Below are 9,463 nucleotides of genomic sequence, written 5' to 3' on the forward strand. Positions count from 1 at the left end.
CAGGCAAGAATACCAGAGTGGGTTGCCATTTCCTTCTCCAGGGGATCTTCCCGACCCAGCGATCGAACCCAGGCCTCCTACATTACAGGCTGATTCTTTACCATCTGAGCCACCAGGGAAGCCACTAACCATATAGGCTGGGTGGCTTAAATAACAGACATCTATTTCTTACAGTTCTGGAGGCTGGGAAGATGAAGTACCATCACATGCAGGGTTAGGACGGCAACACGAATTTTGCGAGTGCAGACTAAAAAAATAGTCACAACCTAGAAGTTGAGTGTTGTTTTATTTGGTGGGAATTTTTAGGACTTCAAGCCCCAGAGATAGGATCTCAAGTGACCCTGAGAGAACTGTTGGGGGTGGGGGAGTCAGGTTACATAGAAGTTTGCAACATGGGGCAGGTGGTCTAAATATCAAAAGGTTACAGTTAATTAAGGAAAACCAGATATTTCAAGTTAAGGAATTTAGCGTTTTTCTGTGTATAGAAAGATGCGAGAGTCTGGTCTTACTGAAATCATTCCTTTTATATGCATCTCAGCAATCTGGGACCAGTGCTAACGGTAGGGAGTGGCTGATGGCTGCCAGATAGCAGACATTGTTTTTCCTGGACTCCTTCAGGCTCAGAAATTCACATTTGGAATCGCTGGTGGCTCTGACATCCTTGTTTATTGATATGGCAGGAAATACTCCATTTCACAGGGGCCACAAACATTCAGCCCATAACAATAAGTACGCAATAACAGAAATATGGACGGGGAGGCCTGGCGTGCTGCAGTCCTTGGGGTCACAAAGAGTCAGACTTGACTGAGAGACTGAACTGAACTGAACTAAGAATCAAGAGAAATAAATAATAAAGCCCAGATATAAAACATGTGCAAATATAGTAATTAAAAACATTCATTTGAACTCTATAATGATGTTTTCTATCCTAACGCAATGTCTGATACAATGTAAGCTCTCAGTAAATATTTTGTGAATTGGTCTATTAAAATTTCTCAAGTGATGGTCCCGCATGCAGAGAAGATGTGGAGGAACTGGCGCATTGTGGTGGTGTTGGTATAATGTACACATTCCAGAGCAACCTGGTAGTGGCATCTTACCTCCACTTGTAATAAATTTCGTAATTTCTCTGAGAAGACGTCTTTGAGCCATCCAAGCAGAGTCAATCACACCACCCTTTATATCACTATACCACACCTCCAATTGCTACAGCTATTGTATTCCTTTGTTTATATTTCTGATACTCATGAGATTGGGAGTTCCTTAAGAGTGAGGGTTACATTCACAGGACCTTACTATAAGCTCAGTAGTCGTTGTTCAGTCGCTCAGTCATGTCTGACTCTTTGCAACCCCATGGCCTGCAGCACACCAGGCTTCCTTGTCCTTCACCATCTCCCAGAGATTTCTCAAACTCATGTCCATCGAGTCGGTGATGCCATCCAACCATCTCGTCCTCTGTCGTCCCCTTCTCCTCCTGCCTTCAATCTTTCCCAGCATCAGGGTCTTTTCTCATGTGTCAGTTCTTCGAATCAGTGTCCAAAGTATTAGAGCCTCAGCATCAGTCCTTCAGCTTAATACACATGTGTTAATTTGCTAGGGCTGTCACATCATAACACCATACACTGTGTGGCTTAAGCAGAAATTTATTTTCTCACAATTCTGGAGACAGAAATTCTATCATCAAGGATCTTTAGAGTTTAGTTTCTGGTAAGGGCTCTCTTCCTGGCTTACAGACAGTCACATTCCCACTGTGTCCCCACATGGCATAGAGAGGGAGCAAGTGATCGAGCATTCTGGTGTGTCTTCTTATAAGGGTACTAATCCCATCATGAGGGTACCTCATCTTACCCTCATTACCTCCTAAAGACCCTGTCTCCAAACCATTACATTGGAGCTTAGGGGTTTCAACATAGGCATTTGAGGGAGCACAAAATCAGACCATAATAGCTTGTTTGTTGAGTGGAAAAATGAGTGGCTGACAAATGATCAGAATACTCTTGTTAGCTCCTCAGTATATATTTTTTTCTCTAGTAAAGTCTTTGTGGCAGGGAGAGGGGGCAAAATTACAATAAAAAGAGCAACTTTCAAGTTGAATTTACTCATTACTATTTCCCCAGAACTTAGCACAGTGCCATGGATCTATAGGCACTTAATACATATCTGATGAGGGGCTTGCCTGGTGGCTCAGATGGTAAAGAACCTGCCTGCAGTGTGGGGGACCCAGGTTCGATCCATGAATTGGGAAGAACCCCTGGAGAAGGGAATGGCTATCCACTCCAGTATTCTTGCCTTAAGAATTTCATGGGCAGGGGAGCCTGGTGGGCTGCAGTCGATGACATCACGTAGAGTCAGAAACGAGAGAGCAACTAACACTTTTCAAATATCTGATGATAAATTAGTGAACAAATTATAGTTTGAGAAGCATAAGCAAGATGTTCTTAATGAATAAGGTCTTCAGGCCAGATGCAGCTCTTCTCTTTAGAGACACATTTGTCAAGTGGGCCAAACTACTAGACCGCTTTTCTTCTAGAGAGAGTTCTAAAGCAGCCATTCAGTCCAGAGATACAGTTCCTGAACGACAAGCAGGATTATGTCACCTTCATTCATATCTTGCTAATTCTGAAGGACAACTGTACATTATATATTATAGTTGCTGAGTTTAACTTGCTCCCGATTATACAATATATTAATTTGCTGTAAAGTTAACCTAGGTGACTAAACAAAACCTAGGTAATCAGATAAAACAAACGAAATATTTAGATCTAATATCTACTATATTTTCATATGCCTCTAAGTGTATTACGCCTTGTCCCCTTGACACATTCTTAATAATACATGCAAGAAGATCAAAGTCTTATTGTGAAACCATACTGTCCTTTGACAGTATTTCAAGAGTGTGTTTTCCATAAAATTCAGTCTTGAGGTGTTTTGGTTTTAAAATTACCTTAGTGGAGACTTCCCTAATGGTTCAGTGGCTAAGGCTCCTCATTCCCAACACAGGGGGCCAGGTTCAATCCCTGGTCAGTGAAGCAGTTCCCACATACCACAGCTAAGAGTTTGCATGCCTCAGTGAAGATCAGAGATCCCACGTGCCACAGCTAAGACCCAACACAGCTGTATAAATACATAAATATTAAAACAAAAGCAAAAGCTATTCTAGGGGAATTCTCTGGTGGTCCAGTAGTGAGGACTCCTCCCTTCCCCTGCAGGGGGCATGAGTTTGATCCCTGATTGAGGAACTAAGATCCTGCAAGCTGCACAATGCAGCCAAAAATTTGTAATAAAGATTTTTTTTAATTATTATTTTATTTATAGTCAAACTCTTAGAAACAGAAAATAGGATGGTGGTTGTCAGGGGGCAGAGGAAAGGGGAAAATAGGAGTTGTTCAATGGATATAAAATTTCAGTTTTGCAAGATGAAAAAGTTCTGGAGACCTGTTGCATAACAAGGTACATAGAGTTAACATTACTGCACCACACAGTTAAAAATGGTTAAAATGGAAAATTTTATGTTACATTTTTTTTTACCACAATAAACAAACAAACAAAATTGGTATGTGGGTAAACCAAATACCAATTTATATACCAAATATATAGTTTTATGACACCCAGTTTGGGAAATTATAATCATTGCTGAAATTTAGGAAAGAACTGTCATGTCACTGGTGAAGCCCTTGAGCATCCAAAATAAAAGGTTTAAATATAGAGACTGAACAATGCTCCTCCCTGTTACTATTCTTTTCACGCACAGATCTCTCTCCAGACTTAAGGTGAAACTTAGAGTACACAGCTTTGTTTACTTGTTTTTTTCCCCATTTGCATCGGCTGTATGTTCTCTTAGATTTACTGATTTGAGTCGCCAGTCTAAGTTAATATCACTTCTTTATAGGATGGGATGTTTGGGAAGAGAAGGCAGTTCTTGTTTTCATTATGGGTACTATTGAAACTGGTGTGAGCTTCCCAGGTGGCTCAGTGGTAAAGAATCCGCCTGCCAGTGCAGGAGAAGCAGGTTGGATTCCTGGATTCCTGGGTCAGGAAGATCCCATAGAAAAGGAAATAGCAACCCACTCCAGTATTCTGACCTGGAAAATCCCATGGGCAGAGGAGCCTGGTGGGCTACAGTCCATGGGGTAGCAAAGAGTCGCACATGACTGAGCTGCTGAAACAGCTGGATCCTATGGCTCTCCCAGGTACAGTCTTTCTGTGTCCCCTCATTTCTTGTTGGTAAGAAAAAGGCTTCCGCTTCTTAGACCTTCTTTGAGTCCCAGAGGGCAGGCTTAGACAGTTACCCATCAAGGAAATGAGGGAATACAGAAACAAAGGAAAAGCAAAGTGATGAGGCAGGGTGTGCAGAGCAATCTGATACACTTCTCAGAAACTAAGACCCACCCCCGCCCCCCTTGCCCCAGCTCCGTGTGGAGGATGGTAACTTCAGTTTGGATACAAGCAGGTGGCCCCCAGACTGATTGTTGTTGTTGTTTACTCGCTGAATCCAGCGGACTCTTTTGTGACCCCAGGGACTATATATAGCCCATGCTTCTCTGTCCATGGAATTTCCCAAGCAAGAATACTGGAGTGGGTTGCCATTTCCTCCTCCAGGGGATCTTCCCCCTCCACGGGTTGAACCCGCATCTCCTGCTTTGCAGATTCTTTACCACTGAGCCACCAGGGAAGCCCCCAGAATGATTGGAGCCAGCCAAATAAATAAATAAAAATTTTTAAAAAGAAGAAGAAAGGAATCATTTGCTGGACTGAAGTGAAGAAATCAAGTTCCCTGATTCACTTCCCTTTCTCTGTATAAGACTAAAATGTTGACTGAGAAAGTGTGAGATCTTGGCCACTGGGGAGGGATTAATGGCAGATTTGGGGTACCTGACTCCCTGGGCTACACCACAGGGCCCCACACTGGCTCCCCTCCTGACAAACAGGATGTGGGGAGGGGCATGGCAAAGTACACTGGACTGGAATTCAGTGTGGGGGCAGGGTGATATTCTAGAACAGCGGTCCCCAACCTTTTTGGCAATTTTTTCATGGTAGGGCTGGAGATGGTTCAGGCAGTAATGGGAGCAATGGGGAACGATGGGGAATGGCAGATGAAGCTTCAATTGTTTGCCCACTGCTCACTTCCTGCTCTGCATCCGTTTCTAACAGGCTGAGGACCCCAGTTCTAGAAGACAGAAGAGTTTTCTGTGAGCCCAGTCTGTTTTTTCATTCACTCTGAGACAGTTTGTCAAACAGTGCCCTGTATATGTGTTATCCTCAGAGTTGCTGCTAACAAATAGAAAATCTATGAGGCCACCCAGACTTGTCTCTAATTTAGCAGCCTGTGACCTGACACATTTTTTTGGTGTTTACTTTCAGGAAGTTCCCCGAAAATGAAACTGATAAGCAGAAGACTAAAGTTTTATCAGAAATGAAACTGATAAACAGAAGACTAAAGTTTTATCAGAACTGTAGCACCAGCAGAAACCTACCTAACCTGTATAACAGGCCTGTGGTTCATTAAAATCAATGGGGCAGAATTTATGAAAATTCATCAAAGATGATCAAAATAGATGCATTTTATTGTATTTAAATAATACCTCAATAAAGTTGATTTTTAAAAATATACAAATAAAATCAACCGGGCAGAATATCCTAATTCCTAGGGTCTCAAGAAGGGTCTCATATTTTTTTTTTTTAACTTTAAAAGAATTATTTGGCTGTGCAAAGTCTTAGTTGCAGCATACAGGATCCATGCTCCCCAACCAGGGATTGAACCCAGGCCCCCTGCTTGGGGAGCTTAGAGTCCAGGCCATTGTACTACCAGGGAATCCCCTTAACTTTTTATTTTGTATTGGAGTATAGTCAATTAACAATGTTGTGACAGTTTCAAGTGGACAGCAAAGGGACTCAGCCATACCTAGACATGTATCCATTCTCCCCCAAACTTCCCTCCCCTCCAGGATGCCAGATAACATTGAGAAGAGATCCCTGTGCTATACAGTAGGTCCTTGTTGGTTATGCATTTTAAATACAGCAATGTGCACATGTCGATCCCAAGCTCCCTAACTATCCCTTCCCCTCATCAAGAGTCTCATTTTTACATTCAATACTTTTGACAAAATGTAATTGCAAGTGAAATAGACCCCTGCCTTCTCATACAGGAGAGTCTACGCTAAGGTCCTTTTAGGTGTTCCCCTGACAACAGTAATGATCCCAGCCAGCAGTATCAGAGAGTCTGATTCACTGACAATAGGATTCTCACCACTGTCAAGTCAACCAAACCATGCTCACAGGACTCAGTGGTTCCCTGCTTTGCTTCATTAACTCTGTACAACAGCGGACACTGCATAGTCTATGGTTTCTTCTCCTCTCTCCACGTTCTAAATGGAAGTTCTTATTGTAGTTGTATTTGTTCTGCATTGTGGTACTTAAGGGGTGGTGGATAGGGATTACATTTATGACTTAGTCTAAGACTGCAGGTTGAGGACTTCCTAGGTGGTCCAGTGGTTAAGTCTCCACTTTCCAGTGCAGGGGGCGCAGGTTGGATCCCTGGGGTGGGACCTAAGATTCCCTCATGCTGTGGAGTGTGGCCAAAAATTAAAAAAAAATAAATAAAACTTGTTTTTAAAAAAGACAGCAGGATGATGAGATATGAAAACTGACCCAGGGGGATTCCCTGGCGGTCCAGTGGTTGGGGTTCTGTGCTCTCACTGCCAAGGACCCAGGTTCAATCCTTGGTCAGGGAACTAAGATCCCACAAGCTACAGGATGTAGACAGCCAAACAAACAAAAAACTGGACTAGATTAAAACTCAACTAAAGGAAGAAGTAAGAGATATTGCACTGGAGAAAGAGTAGACTTACGACATTGCCTCTAGAAGCATAGCTGGAAGGGGCTTTGGATTACCTCCTTTAGTGCGTGTGCTTAGATGCTCAGTCATGACCTACTTTTTGCAACCCCAAGGACTGTATTGTAGCCCGCCAGGCTCCTCTGTCCATAGGATTTTCCAGGCAAGAATACTGGAGTTCGTTGCCATTTCCTACTCCCAGGATCTCCTTTTGAGGAAGTACAAAAGTATGTGTGTTGAAGGGGAAATGACTGGAATCATTAACTTTATGAACAGAGAGTATTTATGTTCTGGAGGTTTCTTCTATACCTTAAAAATTAGCCTTTGTTTGCTTTTAAAAACTGTCGTCAAGCTTTTGACTTCAATTTTATACCGGAACTAGTCTTTTTGTAAAAGTTGCCTTTGTCCTGGCTGTGAGCCCAGGACAGAACAATGCCCAGAAGATGTCAATAAATGTGTGAAGTAAATGAAAGAAAGAGGAGGAAGGGAGAAGGTGGTTTAGAAGGAAGGACAAGGACAGGTATCTTTTTCTCAAATATCAGTAAAACAACATCGAAGAAAATTTGGAATGTGAGTTGATTTGTTGACATTTATTGCCATTTCTGGTTTAACCTATGGCTCTGCCTCTGAGGACAGCATAGCTTATCCAGTGGGACAAATGAGCTGCATTCTGAATGTCTGTTTTGCTGCCTGTTTGCCCTCTGTGGATTGGCTTCCTCTGCTTGGGGAAGGAAGGAGGTGGCTGGTTGTTAGTTCCTGTTAACATACCTTCCAAGTTAATGTAAGCAAATAAATAAGAGAGTCCCCAGAGAAAGAGAACCAGGAATGGCTTTCTTGACTTACGCCATTTTGGCCTAAGACATTTTGTAATCTGGGTCTGGCCACAATGATTGCCCTTGGACAGGTCTCAGTAATGATCTTAAGGGAACAACGGAATGCAGGAACAGAGAAAAGTACAGTGATAAAGTGGAGTCTTAGTTCCTCCTCATGGGATATACATAAAGATGTATCTTTCAGTGTGACAATAATCAAGGCCCCCAACAAGTGCAGGATGGAAAGGTAAGGCTGACTTCCTGACTTCAATCAACTAAATCTTGGACTCTGTCAACCTTTGCCTGAATTCTAGGCTGAACTCTCCTCTGCTCAAGCCCCTTCATGAATATGCATGTACCCTTAGCTTAAAACTTCCCCAGTTTGGCTGTTTAGAGGGCCACTAGGATGGGAAACATCCCCTGTGTTCTCCCTACTAGCTGACACTAATAAACTCTTTCTCCTCCCCATCTTTGGCTTGATTGTGTCTTTTGGCTCAATACCCACCAAGAGATGAACTCAGTTTTCAGATAACATGAATGCACTTAATGGAGAGTGACTAGAATATAGGGATCTCAATTCCGTATTCTTGAAAGTGTGACAGTCACAAGTTGGGACTATACATACCTCTGTGTTAATCAGTTGCAACATGGAGGCTTTATTTCACAATATATATAGGCCCAATGGGGCTACTAATAGGACTGTTATTTAAAATGACAGCTCTATAGCCTTCACAATTGATTGTATGTATAGTCCCAACTTGTGACTGTCACCCTTCAAGAATATGGAATTGAGATCCCTATATTCTTGTCACTTTCCATTAAGTGCATTCATGTTATCTGAAAACTGAGTTCACCTCTTGGTGGGTACTGAGCCAATAGACACAACCAAGCCAAAGATAGGGAAGAAAGAGTTTATTATTTGCACCAAGTAGGGAGAACACAGGGGATCTTTTAGAGGGACAGTTGTGTCCCTCTAAACACATTAGGGGTATACTTTACAGTACTACAAGCCTCAGAATACTATGAAGCACCCTTCACTATCTCAGACGGAGTATATGGCTCAACTTTCTTTGTAGCCACAGGCTGCCACGGCCTCCATGTAATCATTGGATCTACTTTCCTAATTGTCTGCTTCTTCCGCCAACTAAAATTCCATTTCACTTCTAATCATCACTTCGGCTTTGAAGCCGCTGCCTGATATTGACACTTTGTAGATGTAGTTTGACTCTTCCTCTATGTATCTATCTATTGATGAGGCTCATATTCTTTTAGTATCAAACAGTACAGCTGACTTCCAATCAGTTAGTTTCGGTCTAACCCGAAAAAGAATAATAAACCTAATATTAGCCCTCCTGACTAATTTTACATTGGCCACCCTACTTGTTATCATCGCATTCTGACTCCCCCAACTAAATGCATATTCAGAAAAAACAAGCCCATATGGGGATGTTTTAAGCTAAGGGTACAGGCATATTCATGAAGGGGCTTGAGGTGTATGGGCTTCCTGGTGACTAAGATGGTAAAGAATCTGCCTGCAATGTGAGAAATCTGGGTTCAGTCCCTGAGTTGGGAAGATCCCTTGGAGAAGGGAATGGTTATCCACTCCAGTATTCTTGCCTGGACAATCCCTATGGACAGAGGGGCCTGGCGGGCTACAGTCCATGGGTTCGCAAACAGTCAGACACAACTGGGCGACTAAGTAAACACACACACACAATAGTATATAGAAACACTGCTGATATGAAGTTAAATTCAGGTAAATAGCATGGAAATGCATATTTATAATGGCATTTATGAGGAGTTGAAATTTAACTGTTCC

This window comes from Bubalus bubalis, chromosome 22 (assembly GCF_019923935.1).
Source record: "Bubalus bubalis isolate 160015118507 breed Murrah chromosome 22, NDDB_SH_1, whole genome shotgun sequence".
Classification (NCBI taxonomy): domain Eukaryota; kingdom Metazoa; phylum Chordata; class Mammalia; order Artiodactyla; family Bovidae; genus Bubalus; species Bubalus bubalis.